The 16,569-nt window shown below is 43.9% G+C and overlaps 1 protein-coding gene across 1 annotated transcript in view; it reads right to left on the bottom strand.

Moving 5' to 3' along the window:
- Positions 1-16,569, bottom strand: part of CCDC6 (coiled-coil domain containing 6) — a 114,905-nt gene that overhangs the window by 97,759 nt on the left and 577 nt on the right. The window lies entirely within an intron of this gene.

The following is a 16,569-nucleotide window of genomic DNA, read 5'->3' as shown; positions in this document are numbered from 1 at the left end:
AGTGTGGTAAGAAGAGAGGCTCCCAAGCCGGGCTGACAGATCCTACCCCCACCACCTACCAGATGAATGACCCTGGAAAGTTAACTTCTCTGCACTCCCTGGCCCCATGGTTTTGTTTCAAGGGCTACATCAAGGCAGTGCACATTGGTCATTAGTCATTCATTATCAATGGCATACTTCAAGGGTCTCAAACTCAACTGCCATCAGAGTGGGAAGTAAATTAGTATGTGAAGCTGCAGAGGTGAAAAACAACAGAGGGGCTGGGTACAGTGGCTCACACCTATAATCCCAGCACTTTGGGAGACTGAGGCGAGTGGATCACTTCAGGTCAGGAGTTCGAAACCAGCTTGACCAACATGGTGAAACCCCATCTCTACTAAAAATACAAAAAAATTAGCTGGGCTTGGTGGGGGGGAGCCTGTAATCCCAGCTAGTCAGAAGGCTGAGGCAGGAGAATCGCTTGAACCTGGGAGGTGGAGGTATCAGTGAGCAGAGATCGTGCCACTGCACTCCAGCCTGGGTGACAGAGCCAGACTTCATCTCAAAAAAAAAAAAAAAGAAAAGAAAAAAAAGAAAAAGAGAGAGAGAGAGGAAAGAAAAGCAACAGAGGGAGGTGATGCCTGCAACAGAGTAGAGGGTGTGCCCTTGCTCAGGCCTTTTCTTCGGAAGATCTTTCACAACTCTAGAGCCAAACCCCTCACCTGTGGGCCAAATGCAAGCTGCCCTTTTGCAAACCCTGAATTCTAAACACACTTTTCTCAGGAAGCTGTGGCTCGTGAAAAAAGACATGACTGATGTCTCGTCCTGCAGAGAAGGTGAGGCATAGAGGCCCAGTTCTCCCAGTACCACTGCAGGCTGACGAGGAAAGGAGACATAAAACAAGGGGTTTGGTAACATGTGGCCAAGTAAAGGTAGACACCTGAGACATCCAGTTAATAATGACTTTCAGAGAGGAGGAAACTATGAAGCTGGTGTGGAAGAACAGGAAATGTGAAAGCAAACTGAGAGCCACTGAGGAAGAAGTGGAGGCACCATCCTGAGAAGACTCCAAAGAGCCCCGCAAAGGAGGCGATGCCGTGTCGGCTTCTTCCCAGACAGCAACCTGGTCTCAGGTTTGTGGGGGAGGAAAACAGAAAAGGGAAGAAATGGGCAAGAAGCAAATCTATAATCATTGAATTGAGAAGGAAAAGGAAGAACCGTGCTGAATGCACCCTGAAGTCTTTCCTAAGTCACATCATTTATCCCCAAAACTGGAGAGCTAACATACTATGATGGCTTTTTAGAGAAGAGGGCAAGATGGCTTAGAGGTCAGCTAAATTGCCCCACATTCATACAGCAAGGAAGGGGCAAACAGATTTTTAAACACAGGTCCTCTAGGTTTTAGGACTACCAGATAAAATACAGGAGGCTTGGTTAAATTCGAATTTCAGATAAACAACAAATAACTTTCTAGTATATATAGGTGCCATGCAACATGTGGGACATATGTATACTAAAAAATAATTCATTGTTTATTTCTAATTGACATACAGTTGTGCATCCTGCATTTTTACTTGCTAACTGGTACTCCTACTTGGTTTCCAAGTCGCTTTCCGTTATTCCACGTTCTGCCAAAGCACCCTAGGGTGGGAAAATCAGAAAGCAGTTAATGAATAAAATTGAAAGGAGGGAAAATTCACACAGTCTAATAGAGAATGCTAATTTGCAATATATAAAATAAAGAAGCATAAAAACAAAAACAATAGAACCTATAGAAGACTTTGAGAACTGGGGAAAGAATACACTGTAATTATGGAAAGCAGTAAAGCCTACCGGTTTCCATTTGTGGCCCAACAAGCGAATCCCAGTTCCCTTTACACATCACTATCAGGCAGCAATCACCCAGAGCTACAAGGCTCTGGGCCAAGTAAGAACCAACCACGGAAGGGATGACTGTCATTACCACTAATCTTCCTTACCTGAAAAAAGAGTTCAACAAGGTGTTCAGGCAAGTAGTAGAGAGGGAGGCAGAGAAATCAAAAAGCTCCAATAGTTTTGGCTGGAGCCCCCACAACTCTGGTGGACAGACAACAGCAAAAGAGGGAAGGGCAGTCGTGAGCTTACTTTAACTTGTTTATTTACAACGCAAGCAGAGTCCCTCAATCAGATAAAACATCCTCCTTGCCCTCTCTTATCATCCCAAACGTCAATACAACTAAAATATTAATAGTAGTTTGGGGAAAAGCATGCTCCTTAACCTTCAAAAAGTCCGCAGGCTAGAGAGCAATCCAGCGGCAACAAAGAAAAGAGGTCACTTGAGGAGTCCCTGGCAGAGAATACTGCTGCCTCCCACAGACCACCCTGGCCCATCACCAGGGGCTGTCCTTCCATCATTTGGTTACTGCAATCCTGCAAAGTCAGTCCATTTCAAAGATTCACGGTTTGGTTTCTGTTCTTTAAACAAGCAGCTAAGGAGAAGTGGCATTAGGGCGTTGCCCATCAAAGTCCACCTTCTAGAACCCATACCCCCATGAAAGAGGGTCAAAAGTCTCAATCAGAGAGGCCAGCTTTGACAGTCTTCTGTCTGCCGACAGTACGTTAGTCAGAAAACGTGTACTTTTTCAAAAACACAATGGAAAGACCTCTGTAACTGACCTACAGGGAAAAAAACCAGATCTTTTAGGAAGTGTGTTTACCTCCTGCAGTCCTGTTACTTTTACACAGTCACACAGACTGGTATAATCCTGGCTCCCCAAACACTCGGACACCCGCTCAGTTCCCAGGCATCCCCAAGCACCAGAGAAACACCGATGGTTGCGAGGTTGCGCGGCTCCCCAGCCTACGGTGCACAGCGAGCTTGGTGCTGCCTCAATCACCCCCGCTCAGCTTTCAAGAGGTTATTTTTCTATCATCATCTTATAGGATTATCTAGAGCAGGACTGATTTTGAAATGTATTTTGGAGAACAATAGAAGGGGGTGGAGAAGTACTAATAATATTTAATATCATTTTCTACAGGAATAAGTCACACATTACCCCAAAACTTTCCTCTGTGTATCATCTCATTTGATCTTCATAACTGTGGGATGGGAGCAAGATTTGTGTTAACTCTACAGTCTCTTATCAGGTAAGTAACCAAGGCTCAAAGGCCCTAAATGCAATATAACTTAGCTAGTAGGGTAGCCAGAACCTCAATTAATAGGCACATAAGTCCTGTAGGGCCTGTATGTCCTCTGCTGTGCCACACTCCTTTCATGTCATCCTGCTGCCCAGCACCAATACTGAGGGAAGGGGGTGGGGCCGCCCAGGAAGCTGACTCTAAAACTGCAAATAATTTCACAGATACTTATGCAGACCGTTGCACAGCAATAAAAAAGAACTACCACTATATACAACTGCATGGATACTGTTTAATATTAGTGAAGGAACTAGGATAACCAAAGAATCCAGATACATAAAATACATTCTGTATAATTCCACTTACATGAAGTTCAAACACTAGCAAAACAAATCTATTAAATATATTAAGTCAGAAAAGGGTTACTTTTTTGGGGGGTACTGACTGGAACAGAGTTGCACAAGACAGTGTCAGGGGTGTTGACAATTGCATGTATCCTAGGCAGGGTGGTGGTTACACCAGTGATTTCATTTTTAAATTCACAGAGCAGCCGGGTATGGTGGCTTATGCCTATAATCCTAGCATTTTGGGAAGGTGAGGTGGGAGTATCGCTTGAGCCTGGGAGCTAGAGATCAGCCTGGACAACACAGTGAAACCGTGTCTCTACAAAAAAAATCCAAGAAAAAAACAGCGGGCATGGTGGTACACGCCTGTGGTCTCAGCAATTCGGGAGGCTGAGGTGGGAAGATCGCTTTGAGCCCAGGAGGCAGAGGTTGCAGTGAGCCAAGATCGCCCCACTGCACTTCAGCCTTGGTGAAAGCGTGAGACTTTGTCTAAAACAAATACAGACATACATACATACATACATACATACATACAATGAGCACTGTTTGATAAATTTGTGCATTCAAAGTTTGTACACTTTACAGTAAGTATACGGTTCTCCATTGAAGAGTTTACAAAGAAGAAAAGTGCGCACTTCCCAAAATCCATTCCACAAACTTGATTGAACAGCTGTGTTAAGGTTATGGAAAGCACAAATGACCCTTCAAATGGCAGTCTTTACATGGCAGTCACCATGCAAGGTACCGTCCGACTGCTGTGTTCAATCCTTGCTCTACTGCTTCCTGCAATCTTCAAGGGGTTGCCGGGACTCCCCATGCCTCATGTCTTTCATCTGTGACACCGAGATCACAAAGGGTTGTGCTGAGGACTCAATGAGTCCCTAAAGGTAAAGTGCTGAGAACTGTACCCAGAAACACCACAAGACTGCAATATGTGGCAACTGTTACCATGGAATAAGACGGGTCATCCTACTGATGATAAATGATAAAATACGTGCCTTCAAGTATTTCATCAAAAAGACACAAACAAACATCTGCACTAAGTAGCCAGAGTGGATTTCCAAGAGGCAAAAATGCTCTTACTGTTCCCCCGCCCTTCTGTAGTGAGCTCCTGAAGGGAATCCAGGCGCATAGCCCAGAGTTGCCCAGCTGGGCACTGCTCTCCTCTCATCCTCATTTTTCTCTGGGCATTCAGGTTCTGCCTGGGTGTGGGAGGAGTGCCTTGTCCAACCATTACTCAGCCCCTGCTTCTTTTGAATTAGCTTCGATTTATCCTTTAGATCGTGACTAAGAAACCTCCTCATTCCAGAACCTGCACTCTCTGACTCTGCTTCCACTCCTGGATTGAATCGGGGCCCACCATCAATGCCACCAGCACAATATCATCCCAGTTGTCACACTGCCTGGCATACAGCAGACACTCGTGTTTGTTGAAGAAAATTAAAAAACCCACTTGTACTGTGCTCATCAGACTATTTTTAAGTAGAGATTGTAACATAAATGCAAAGGAAGAAACTGATTCCAGGCTCGGAGGTGGGGGGGTGGGCCGCACGGCGGGAATCCATAAGGCTATGCCATGTGAAGAGGTGGCAATATCCTGGGGTACGCTAAAAAGGGTACAGGAGTGGAGTAGACCAAGGCCCAACTGGAGGGCAACTGAGCCAGAAAGGGGAGCACACACTGTCCCCCATGAGCTGAAGGCACCCTTCTCTGTTGTTATTTCTTTTCCAAGACAGGGAGTTTGCTACCCTGGCAACACTCCCTTAGGCCCAGCATCCTGGGAATTTGCTGTGGTAATGGGGCAGTCCTGACTATCCTAACAGAATAGAACTGTATAGGAACTTCTGATAGGAAAATGCCCACAACGAGACGAAGATAAAACTGTTCCTGGGCTGGGCATGGTATCTTACGCCTGTAATCTCAGCACTTTGGGAGGCCAAAGTGAAAGGATTGCTTGAGCCCTAGAGTTCAAGACTAGCCTGGGTAACATAGTAAGACCCTCTACAAAAAATAATAATAATGACGCAGGAGTGGTGGCACATATCTGTAGTCCCCGCTACTCCGGAGGCTGAGGTGGGAGGATCACCTGAGCTCAAGAGGTCAAGGCTGTAGTGAACTATGATGACACCACTGCGCTGCAGCCTGTGTGACACAGCGAGACCTTGTCTCAAAGAAAACCGACCAAACAAAAAGGCCTGTCCCTAAATTAATTTATATGCCATCTTCCCACAGACTGTAGAAGCTCTGAGGTCAGACCTGGGCTCAAATCTCAGTCCTATCTGATAGCCATGGGACCTCAGGCAAGTGATACAAGCTTTCTGGGCCTAAATTTGTAGGCTTATAGCTATGGATAAACAGTAGTACTGATCGTATAGGACTGTGGTGAGGATTAAATGAGAGGATATACGCAAACCCCTTCCACTAGTTCTTATCCCATAGTAAGCACTGGATAAACATTCACTGTTATCACAGCGACACAAAAAGATTTGGAAGTGGGACAATGGTGGTGAATAAAAATGCTATAAGCTTTCTTTTTCCTTCAAACCTTTTAAAACTCTGGTTTACCTTGCCCCCAAAGAGGTCTGGCCTTAGCCCTTGACTTTCTGGAGGCAATTTCTAACCCTTTGGAAGGTTATGACTGATAAGAGTGTCTTTTGTTTACCTGAGGGCCTTGGATCACACTGGAAAGCCTAACAGTATGATTCAGCCTGAGTGCTTTGGGCCCTGTGGTATCAGCACAGCCTTCTCAGGGCCTGGAGACTGAGATCTGCCCTGTGGATGGTCGACCATGTCTACGTGATGGAGCTCCAGTAAAAACTCTGCACCCCAAGGCTTGGCCGAACTTCTCTGGTTGGCAATACTCCATGTGTATTGTCACATGTTGTTGCCAGGAAAGTAATGTTGTGCACACTCCATGGGGAGAGGATAACTGGAAGCTCCCCAATGAAAAACGTTCCTGGACTCTGCCCTATATTCTTTTTCCCTTGACTATTTGAACCTGCATCCTTTCCCTGTAATAAACTTCACCTGTGAGTATCAAAATAAGTAATTTAAAAAATAAAATCACAGTTTATTCCAATTGCTCTCAAGGAAATTAAATGCATACATTTCATTAAAAATAAAAAATAAAAAGCAACCATCATCTGTGAGGTGTTGGGGGGAAGGTATCGGGGGGCGACCCTTCCCTCCTGGAGGACAAGCTCTCGCCATGGGTTATTCCCTCATCCAGCATCTGGGGGCTTACTGGCACCTAGCCAGAGCTCGGCATAGGGCTAGGGCACCGCGCATTTGCTGACTGATAGAAAAAGAACCATATATGGGACAGCTAACAGACAGTACAAACTTAATTAAATAAAACATCAACACTTACGGTCTAAATTTATAACTTCAAGACCAGGACAGTAAAAAGCAGCTAGCAGCTTTTGTAGACCAGAGTAAGTCTTTCTTTAAAAAAAAAAAAAAAAAAATTAAAAGTCACTAGGAATAGAGGTTTACCAGGGAGGAAAAAATGGGTATTATTATTTAATGGGTACAGAGTTTCCATTTGGGATGACGAAAAGTTCTGGAGATGGATAATGGTGATGTTTGCAAAACACTGTGAATGTACTTAAAGCCACTGAATTGTACACTTACAAATGGTTAAAATGGTGAATTATATGTTGTATATGTTTTTACCACAAAAAAAAAAAAATGCAAAAAAAGTCACTGGTACTCTTCTTTGGGTACCTAAGGTATTTCTCAATATAAACTCCATGCATGCAAGGTTTAAAATGGCATAAAATAGTCAATATACTTTTCAAGTGACATAAACCCTTACCAGGTAGTGATTTAAACCTGAAAAAGTCTAACTCTACTTTATGGAGAATACACTTAAAACAATACTCTTTGGTTAACAAAAACATTAAAATCACCTAGCCAATTTTTTCCTCAAAGATTAGCGGGGCTACTAAATGAAGTGAAGACACAATGTTTTGACTCAACAAATGTCTTTGTTTAGATAAACTCTGGTCTAGTGAAGAACTCCACCCCATAAAAAACATCTCTCAGTAGAATAAGTTTTCAGTTGGTATATTACGATAATTTTTTTTGTTTTTTTTTTTTGAGATGGAGTTTCACTCCTGTTGCCCAGGCTGGAGTACAATGGCGCAGTCTTGGCTCACTGCAACCTCCACCTCCTGGGTTCAAGCGATTCTCTTGCCTCAGCTTCCCGAGTAGCTGGGATTACATGCCTAGCTAATTTTTTGTATTTTTAGTAGAGAAGGGGTTTCTCCATGTTGGTCAGGCTGGTCTCGAACTCCTGACCTCAGGTGATCCACCTACCTCGGTCCCCACAAAGTGCTCGGATTACAAGTGTGAGCCATTGCACCCGGTCTATTAGGATAATTTTTTAAAAGTCAAGCTTCCATATAAGTTTTCTATATGAAACTCTAGGTATAATTATTTTTCTCTCAAATCTGTCCCTTTTAGCCTCTCTAATTCAATCTCGACAAGCAGACAGCACAAAAGACTCAAATTGTTCACTTATAGAAGCAACACATGAAGTGTTTAACACAGGTAACTAGATTTCTAAGAATTTTCTTTAGTTCACCCGTAATCCCTGCTGCTTTCATTCTTTTACGCTCTTCCTTCCTCCTATGGAAAACTTTTTGAATTATGACCTATGCCTGGCTGAACATCCCAACTCTGCTCTGCGGTACCAAGTGGCCTCATCTGATCCTCAGTGCCCTGAGATGCCCTGGTGAGCATTACCCAGATCACTCTGGACACACACCTGGCACCGCCAAGGCTGGATTGATCTGGAACAGATGCATGGAAGATTAGCCCATCAATCAGCACAGCTTTTGTAAAAAACTAGAATTCAAAATTGCCTATAAAATAGTACCTCTAATTTTACTTCAAGAAGTCTTTGCTTTCGGATAGTTTCAGATTAAAAACTTGAGAAATTCAGTCTATCCACCATTATTCCATGAAAGAAACACGAGTGGGCCTCACAGTATAACAGGAATAGAGGGAAAAAACCACCTAGATAATTTCCATGTACTGACAGATGCAGATTATGAAATTAAAATATCAATGACATTTCTTTTCAATCATCATCACATAAAAACGAAAATTAAAAACAAACCAAAAGCCTCCCGGTGCCACCTCAGCATAAATTGAGCAACAGCTCTCCCCATCTCTGCCTTACAAAATAAACTACAAGCTAATTAAACTGTGAATGAATGTGATACACTGTTTTCCTTAAAGATATTCACAGAGATAAATGAACTTCATTTGGGAAGCTGCAAGGTAAAATTCCCCTCCCTGAGAACCCCTAGAGGAGTCGGCCTAAGCTTCCCTTCCTGCGTCCATGTGGGTGTTGGTTCCTTCTGCATGCACTGCACAAGCCCCAAAGCTGGAGAGAAAGACTGTTTCCCTCTGCTCTGTATTCCCTACAGCACCAGGCCAGTGCCAGGCTGAATGAAAGTCTAGTGTAATCCTTGCTATGCTACTGGGAGAGCCCTAACATTCCTTTTGGATATTTCTATCTAGCACACAGTATTATAAGCACTTGACGGCTGAATCCTGCTTCTTTGAGGCTATATTTATTTTATTTATTACATGCCATTTTGTACCTTACTGAAGAAACAAAGGCGGGGGCAGAGACGGAGACCAGAAAATCTCCCAGCAAAAAAACAAATAAGTATTGTAATGAACTGTAATCATTACATTGCACTCCACATGTCTGATCTAGGAAACAATAAGGGGAGGGTTAATTCTAAATGACCATCAATCATATTGTTAACCCTTTTTAAAAGAATACTTATCCCTAAAGAGAGAACCTACACGAAGTGACCTTTGCAATTTACTGGTATCAGGGTTGGAATAAACTTCACAGCTGTGGATTTCACAGCCATAAAAGATAAGAAAATTTGACAGCCTTGGAGAAGTAGGAAGTATCTGCAAGTTAACGCCACGCCAAGATCCTGACAATTAAAAATATTTTCCAGAGGATTAGTTCCTCTGTCAAGAAAAATTGCAACCACCACCAAGCAGGAACATACTGAACCTGTGAACATTTACTCTGCCAACTTTTGACAATAATATACCTGAAAACAACCACATTGTGATTGAAAACAAAAAGCAACACCTACCCACTAAGGAAAAAAGTATACAGAGGGGACAGAAAAGATTACTATTATTCCTTACTCAGCCTGACTGCAGTTCGGTAGTTTGTATTAGCATTTTGAAGTGTAAACACAATTATTTTGGCAAGGCATGATTTAAGGAAAACACACACACACAAATACACTGTGGTGACACTTGTGTCTCTGCAAGACACAAGCAGACATAAGAATTCAAGAATCCCCCTACCCTGTTTTCAGATGCTTCCCCCATCACTGCTACAGGTCACCAGTATTTATTTGCATTAATGCATCCCCCTGCAATGGGCCAGAGTTGTTTCCCAGTGGGGCATTTCAACATTAAAGAGTCATAGGAAACACCTGGAATGATCTGTCACCATCACCAAAACCAAAGCAGCAAATCTGAACACTTCCAACGGGGCTACTTTTTCCTTCAGGCCTTACTCAGAAACACTTAGAAAGGAGAACCTGAAAATACTTTGTCCTCTTTCAGATAAAATGTTATCAGGAGCACCCAGGTATATGCTACAAGGTAGCCCACATCATCCAAAGCAAGAAGGCAAGGGCACACTGATTGCAGTGGTCCCCCAAAGTATACAATGTATCCATTCACATATCTGGTCTGTTTCATCAACTATGGTAAAGAAAGTGTTTGCTGTTGTGGCAGGGGAGTGGCTCTATGAAGACAAGGTCCTGGAGAGAGTGTTGGCACCTTCATGGCAGAAAGAAACAAGTACACACATACCCGTGCCTCTGGAGCCAGCTCAACAAATTTCTGAGCGTTTTCCTCCATGCCAAGCGCTGAGGAATGCGATGAACAAGGCAAATTCTGCCCCCAAAGAAATTTACACATGAACTGGGAAAGATCTCTGCAGCCAAATGTCAGTGACAGAGGGAGGTCTAGGGAACCACATAAGCAGGTGCATACCCCAGTGTGTGGCTGACAAAGAGGAAGTATCAGGGCATACCAGGAAGGGGTTCAGGTGAACAAGGCAATACAGTCTACTTCAACTAAGAAAGTAGAAAGGAGGGGAGGAATACAGAAGAACATTTCAGGGGACGAGGGGCACCACTGAGGAGCCAGAGGAAACCTACTGAAGTTCTGGGTGCTAGTAGTAAAGGAGTGAAGTGAGAGCTTAGAGAATGCACCCTGGGCTAAATGCATGTAAGGGGTGTGGCTGTGAAGCAAGCAGGACATTCCAATCATGCAGAGCCTAGTAAACCACCAGAAGGTTTACCTGAATCCAAGGGCAATGGGGAGTCAGTGAATATTTGTAAGCAAGCAATGGCTACCTCCGATTTTTGCTGTAGACCAGCCTCTGGTCCCGAACAAGAGTCACCACAAACCAGATACTGTGGATTCTCTAATGATTCCCCATCTCTAGCAAATAGGACAGCACTGTAAAAGACTGTCATGACCTTTAAAACTTTAGCTTTTGGCTGGGCGTGGTAGCTCACGCCTGAAATCCCAGCACTTTGGGAGGCAGAGGTGGGTGGATCACTTTAGGCCAGGAGTTCCAAGACCAGCCTGGACAACATGGTAAACACCATCTCCACTAAAAATACAAAACTAGGCCGGGCGCGGTGGCTCAAGCCTGTAATCCCAGCACTTTGGGAGGCTGAGATGGGCAGATCACGAGGTCAGATCGAGACCATCCTGGCTAACACGGTGAAAACCTGTCTCTACTAAAAAATACAAAAACAAAAACTAGCCGGCCGAGGTGGCGGGCGCCTGTAGTCCCAGCTACTCGGGAGGCTGAGGCAGGAGAATGGTGTAAACCCGGGAAGCGGAGCTTGCAGTGAGCTGAGATCAGGCCACTACACTCCATCCTGGGCGACAGAGCGAGACTCCATCTCAAAAAAAAAAAAAAAAAAAAAAAAAAGAAAAGAAAACTAGATGGGCATGGTGGTGCATACCTGCAGTCCCAGCTATTAGGGAGGCTGAGGCATGAGAATCACTGGAACCTGGGGGGCAGAGGTTGCAGTGACCTGAGATCACACCACTGCACTCCAGTCTGGGTAATAGAGTAAAGCTGTCACAAAACAAAAACAAAAACAAAGTTTTTAAAAATTAAGTACAAATAGAATATATGAAACACATAGAAGATACTTACAAATGTGAAAAACTCGTAAATGCTGAAGAAATATGAGAAAGGCCTCTTTAAGAAGACTTGTGTACAGTTAGACCTAACTGTGAGGTCATATTTTCCTCAAAGTTGTGTCTAAAGTTGGGTGTTTCCATAAGAATCTAAGAAATATTTTTCTAAACGGGGGGAAAAAGATATCACACTCTCATCGTCACATTTATAAAGGCAATATCGATTTGTATCTTCAGAGTCTGACGGAAGTCTTAAAAATTGAAAATAACATATTAGGCTTCCAGAGTAAATAATCTAAAACATACAACATCAACTATATGGCAGTTTTTACCAGTTAATGAAACCATTACACTGATGTTTAAAATAGCCAGGTTTTCTAATCATGCCAGATCAACCTATTTTTTTCTATTATAACTTCAAAACAGCTTGTACTTCTGTATTTCCCTAAACTTCTACAATAAAGGATTAATTTTAGTCAGAGAGACACTTAAATATCAGTGATTTATTATAGGCCGTGATTTCCAAACCAAACACATACCAAAGGTCTGAAACTGCCTGGAAGAGGTACACACCCTAGAGAACCACCTGAGGCCCTGCTTATACACGGAGAATGCCAGCAACTAGTTGAGAACTTTGAAGCCATCCAATTACTGCCCACAATTGCATTTCCTCACCTTCTCTAAGACCACCACTCCTAAGACCACCACCCCTAAGACCACCACCCCTAAGACCACCACCCCACGATAACCCTCACTACACTGAATCATATAATTCACAATCATATTCTCACTCATAGGACAAACCAACAGATCTGGCCTAACATACAAAAGCTACTCAAAAAGGTGACTATGCATTTGTTTATTTCCCCCACTCCAAAAAAAAGAAATTATGATCTGTAATCAGGAGCCTGATTCCCCTGCTGACTTAATGGGGAAAATTGAATACTCACTCAAAATATTCTATTCCACTTTTAAGCCCCAAATAAAATGGCCTAGGGCAGGCTATAACTCACAGGTGCACCAGGCACTTGTGGACACAACTGAAAGACTTCTTACAGTTGATTCTCTCCCACAGATGATGTTTACCGCTGTTGTACAGATACTGAGAACACAGGCCCATGAAACTAGTCCTTCATTAAATGGGTAGTTTGACCAGAATAGCCACTTACATACCAGAAGAGACCATTGGTTAAGAGCTTCTATTAGCCTTTGGACTTGGCTTTAAAAAGGGCATAACAGAGATATTACTATACACCTATTGGAATGGTCAAAATCCAGAACACTGACAACAGCAAATGTTGGTGAGCAACAGCAACTCTTTTTTTTTTTTTTGAGACGTTGTCTGGCTCTGTCGCCCAGGCTGGAGTGCAGTGGTGTGATGTTGGCTCACTGCAACCTCTGCCTCCTGGGTTCAGGCAATTCTCCTGCCTCAGTCTCCAGGGAGTCTGGGATTACAGGCATGCATCACCACCCCCAGCTAATTTTCCTGTACCTTTTTTTTTTTTTTTTAGCAGAGATGGAGTTTCACCATGTTGGCCAGGCTGGTCTCGAACTCTTGAGCTCAGGTGATCCGCCTGCCTCGGTCTCCGCAAAGTGCTGGGATTACAGGTGTAAGACACCACGCCCGGCCCCGCAAAAGCAACTCTTACTCATTGTTGGTGGGAATGAAAAACAGTGCAGCTACTTTGGAAGACAGTGTGGCAATTTCTTATAAAACTAAACATACTCTTACCATGTAATTCAGCCATCATGCTCTTTGGTATTTAAACAAATGAACTGATATCTTTCCAGACAAAACCCTGCACATGAATATTTCCAGCAACTTTATTCATAATTGCCAAAAGGTGGAAACAACCAAGATGCCCTTCAGGAGGTGAATGGATAAATTATGATCCATCCAAACAATGAAATACTATTTAACCCTGAACAGAAACCAAGACATAGGAGTTGGGGAACATGGAGGAAACTTAAATGCATTTACTAAGTGAAAAAGCTGCATACTGTATGATTCCAATTACATGACATTCTGGGAAAGGCAAAACTAAGGAGAGAGTAAAAAAGATCAGTGGTTGCCAGGAGTTAGCAGGGAGGGAAAGATGAACAGAGCATGGAAGACTTCTAGGGCAGAAAAACTCTGCGTAATACTATAATGGTGGACATATGTCATTATACATTTGTCTAAACTCATAGAATATACAAGACCAAGTAAACTCTAGACTTTGGGTGATAATGATGTATCAATGTAGGTTCACTGACTGTAACAATGGACCACTATGATATAAGACGCTGACGGTGGAGGAGGTCGTGCCTGTATGAAGGCAAGGGTTATGTGGGAAATTTCTGTACTTTATGTTCAGTGATACTCTGAAGATAAAAGTGCTCTAAAAAGTAAAGTCTATTAAAAAACAAAACAAGTGGCGGCAGGGGGAGACTGTCTCTTCCCCAGGGAGTGGCAAAAAGGCAATGTGCCTTTCTGAACATGCTCAAGGAAAAAGAAGGCCACAATCACCTTTAGTGCCCAAGAACATGAACGTTAATATCACAATTGGAACTAAAAAGAGCCAGAAAGGCAATTACCAGAATTATGGTACCATCTTCCCTTCAAATTAACAGTGAAAACTCTTAACAGTGTTTTCACTGTGAAAAATCTAACAAGGTCTTCACTTAATTATCAGAAACTTCCTAGACTGCCACTAGCAAGGGTAATGCTTAAGTGAGCAATGTCAGGGTTTGTACAGCTTAACCTTGATATAAACTACTAAAGTGTAGTTCAATGGACTCTCTGCATTCACAGATACACTTCATGGAGTCACATACATTTCTCCTCCCACATTACATACCTGAGAGGTCAAACGTACCCCTACAGAATCTGGATCCTAGGTCAGTTAACACCTGCAAAATCTTGAAGGAATCTGTTTCCTGCATTTATCATTCAGCTCCTCAGTAACAACTGCCAAGTATTAGGAAACCAGGTGAACCACAAGCACTTTTTTATTTGTCTCCCTGAATATATTAGTCAGAGATTAAAGAAGAACTGAGAGGCTTCTGGTACTTGTGCAGTGTCATCTAAAACAATTTTAACTTTACTCATTAACACCACACGACATTTCACAAAGTATATTCGGCTGGATGTTTTAGTTAAGGGTAAGTGCTAAGAAAAAAAGCCACCACCTTAAACACTTTTCGAGCTAAGTACTCAGAAGGCCTCTCTGGTTTGAAACACCAGGAATGAACACATTTGTTCCTGCAAAGCCAACATGTGTAAGTACAGTTTACAAACCTACTTATAGTACGGTCGAAGTGTCAAACAGATAACCCTTTCATAGTCTCTGCATCCCTCATTCCTCCCTCCCCAACAAAATCAGCCTGAATTGCCTACTGCATGCAAAAGGCTATTTCACTTCATGCAAGTTTTACTACTTTCCATGGTTCACAACCTCCAAGAGACTAACCCTCTCATTTACTAACTCAAATCTTAAATAAACTGCCTCCACCAACTTCCCTCTCTTCTTAACCTCCACTCAGCAAAGACATCTCTGTCAGCCAAGAAAGCTGCATAGAAGGTTTGGAAGTGGCTGCCTCTGCAAATTCCCCACCCCCACCCCCCTTCCTACCAAAAGGGCACTTCAAGAACTTTACCATCTCACATGCAAGTTGCTCCAATTCCATTCTCCAAAATTGGATTTGAGCATGAAAAGTTTCTTTTTACAATCAACTGCTATTTAGGCTACTGATCACACTTAACCTGCAACTTGCTTTCTACACAAATTAAGAATGCCATCTAGTTCTCATGTATGAACCAGCATTGGGGGTATACATACTCGCGCACATATATACACAGGCTCCTCCACCGAAGACCATTTCCCGGCACAAGGGGCATCCTAAACTTGCCCCATTTCCAAGATGGGACCTTCCATCCCCAAATTCATCCCTTTTTCTTCATTTCAAAGTTCAGCCTAATCCTCTATTTTGCAGCAGCTATGGCAATTTATCCCCCTTGATTTCTTGACATTTTCTTCTCTCCTCCTGGCTGGGAAACTTCTGATTTGAATACAGTTGTCTGTGTGGGGATCCTGCATGCTAATGATGTGGTGAGCTGGCAGGGATGATAGGTGAGAGTACACAGTGTACTTTTTCTAGTTACGTTTCGCCTCATCACTGCTATACGGGCCTTTCTAAACGCCTGCCACACCAGGAGAGACCTGCAGACCCAAGCTTACCCTTTTCTGTGCAGCCTCCAGGGACCAGGTAGAAACAGAACTGATGGCCTGTTCTCCAGTATCTAGACTCAGAAGCAAGATACTCCTAATCACTCTACGAATGGAGCGAACACACGTACCTCTGGCTCAGCCAGGGAGTCACAGTCGCTACCCTTCCCCTGGTTTCGGCCCCAGCCTTGTCCAGGCCTGAATGCTTCACTCTCCTCGCAGTAAACCGTCCACTCTCCCACTCCAAGGCAAAGAGCTTCCAATGGAGGTGGGAGCATTAGCTTGGTACCCGCCCTTCCCTCTCGATCCTGGCCAGAAAACTCCACTTCCCGGATTCCCGGCCACTCTCTCCCGCCCCGTACCCGGGCGATCCAGCTAGTGCCGTCCAGATGCCAGCTTAGTACCCAGCCCAGCTGCGAACCCCCCACACTCCGAGCCAGGCCCCAGTAAGAGATCCCAGCTTCCGCTCTCTCCCACGGACTGGGGTTCCCCAGATTCTGGACGCACCCCTCAAGCATGCTAGGGCTGAAAAAAGTCCTACCCCGCCCCCCAGCCACGCCGCCAGCCTCCAGCCCAGCCCCGGAGGGGCCTCCTCTCCAGAGGCCAAAAGGGACCATGAATGGTTGCCACAGTAGCCTTCCCCCGCACCGCGCAAGGGTCCTCAGCCCCCCGAGGAGGACAGACCCGCGTGGCCCCGA

Source organism: Chlorocebus sabaeus, chromosome 9 (assembly GCF_047675955.1).
Source record: "Chlorocebus sabaeus isolate Y175 chromosome 9, mChlSab1.0.hap1, whole genome shotgun sequence".
Taxonomy (NCBI): domain Eukaryota; kingdom Metazoa; phylum Chordata; class Mammalia; order Primates; family Cercopithecidae; genus Chlorocebus; species Chlorocebus sabaeus.
Note: the sequence above shows the minus strand (reverse complement) of the source record. Positions and strands in the feature narration are given on the sequence as shown.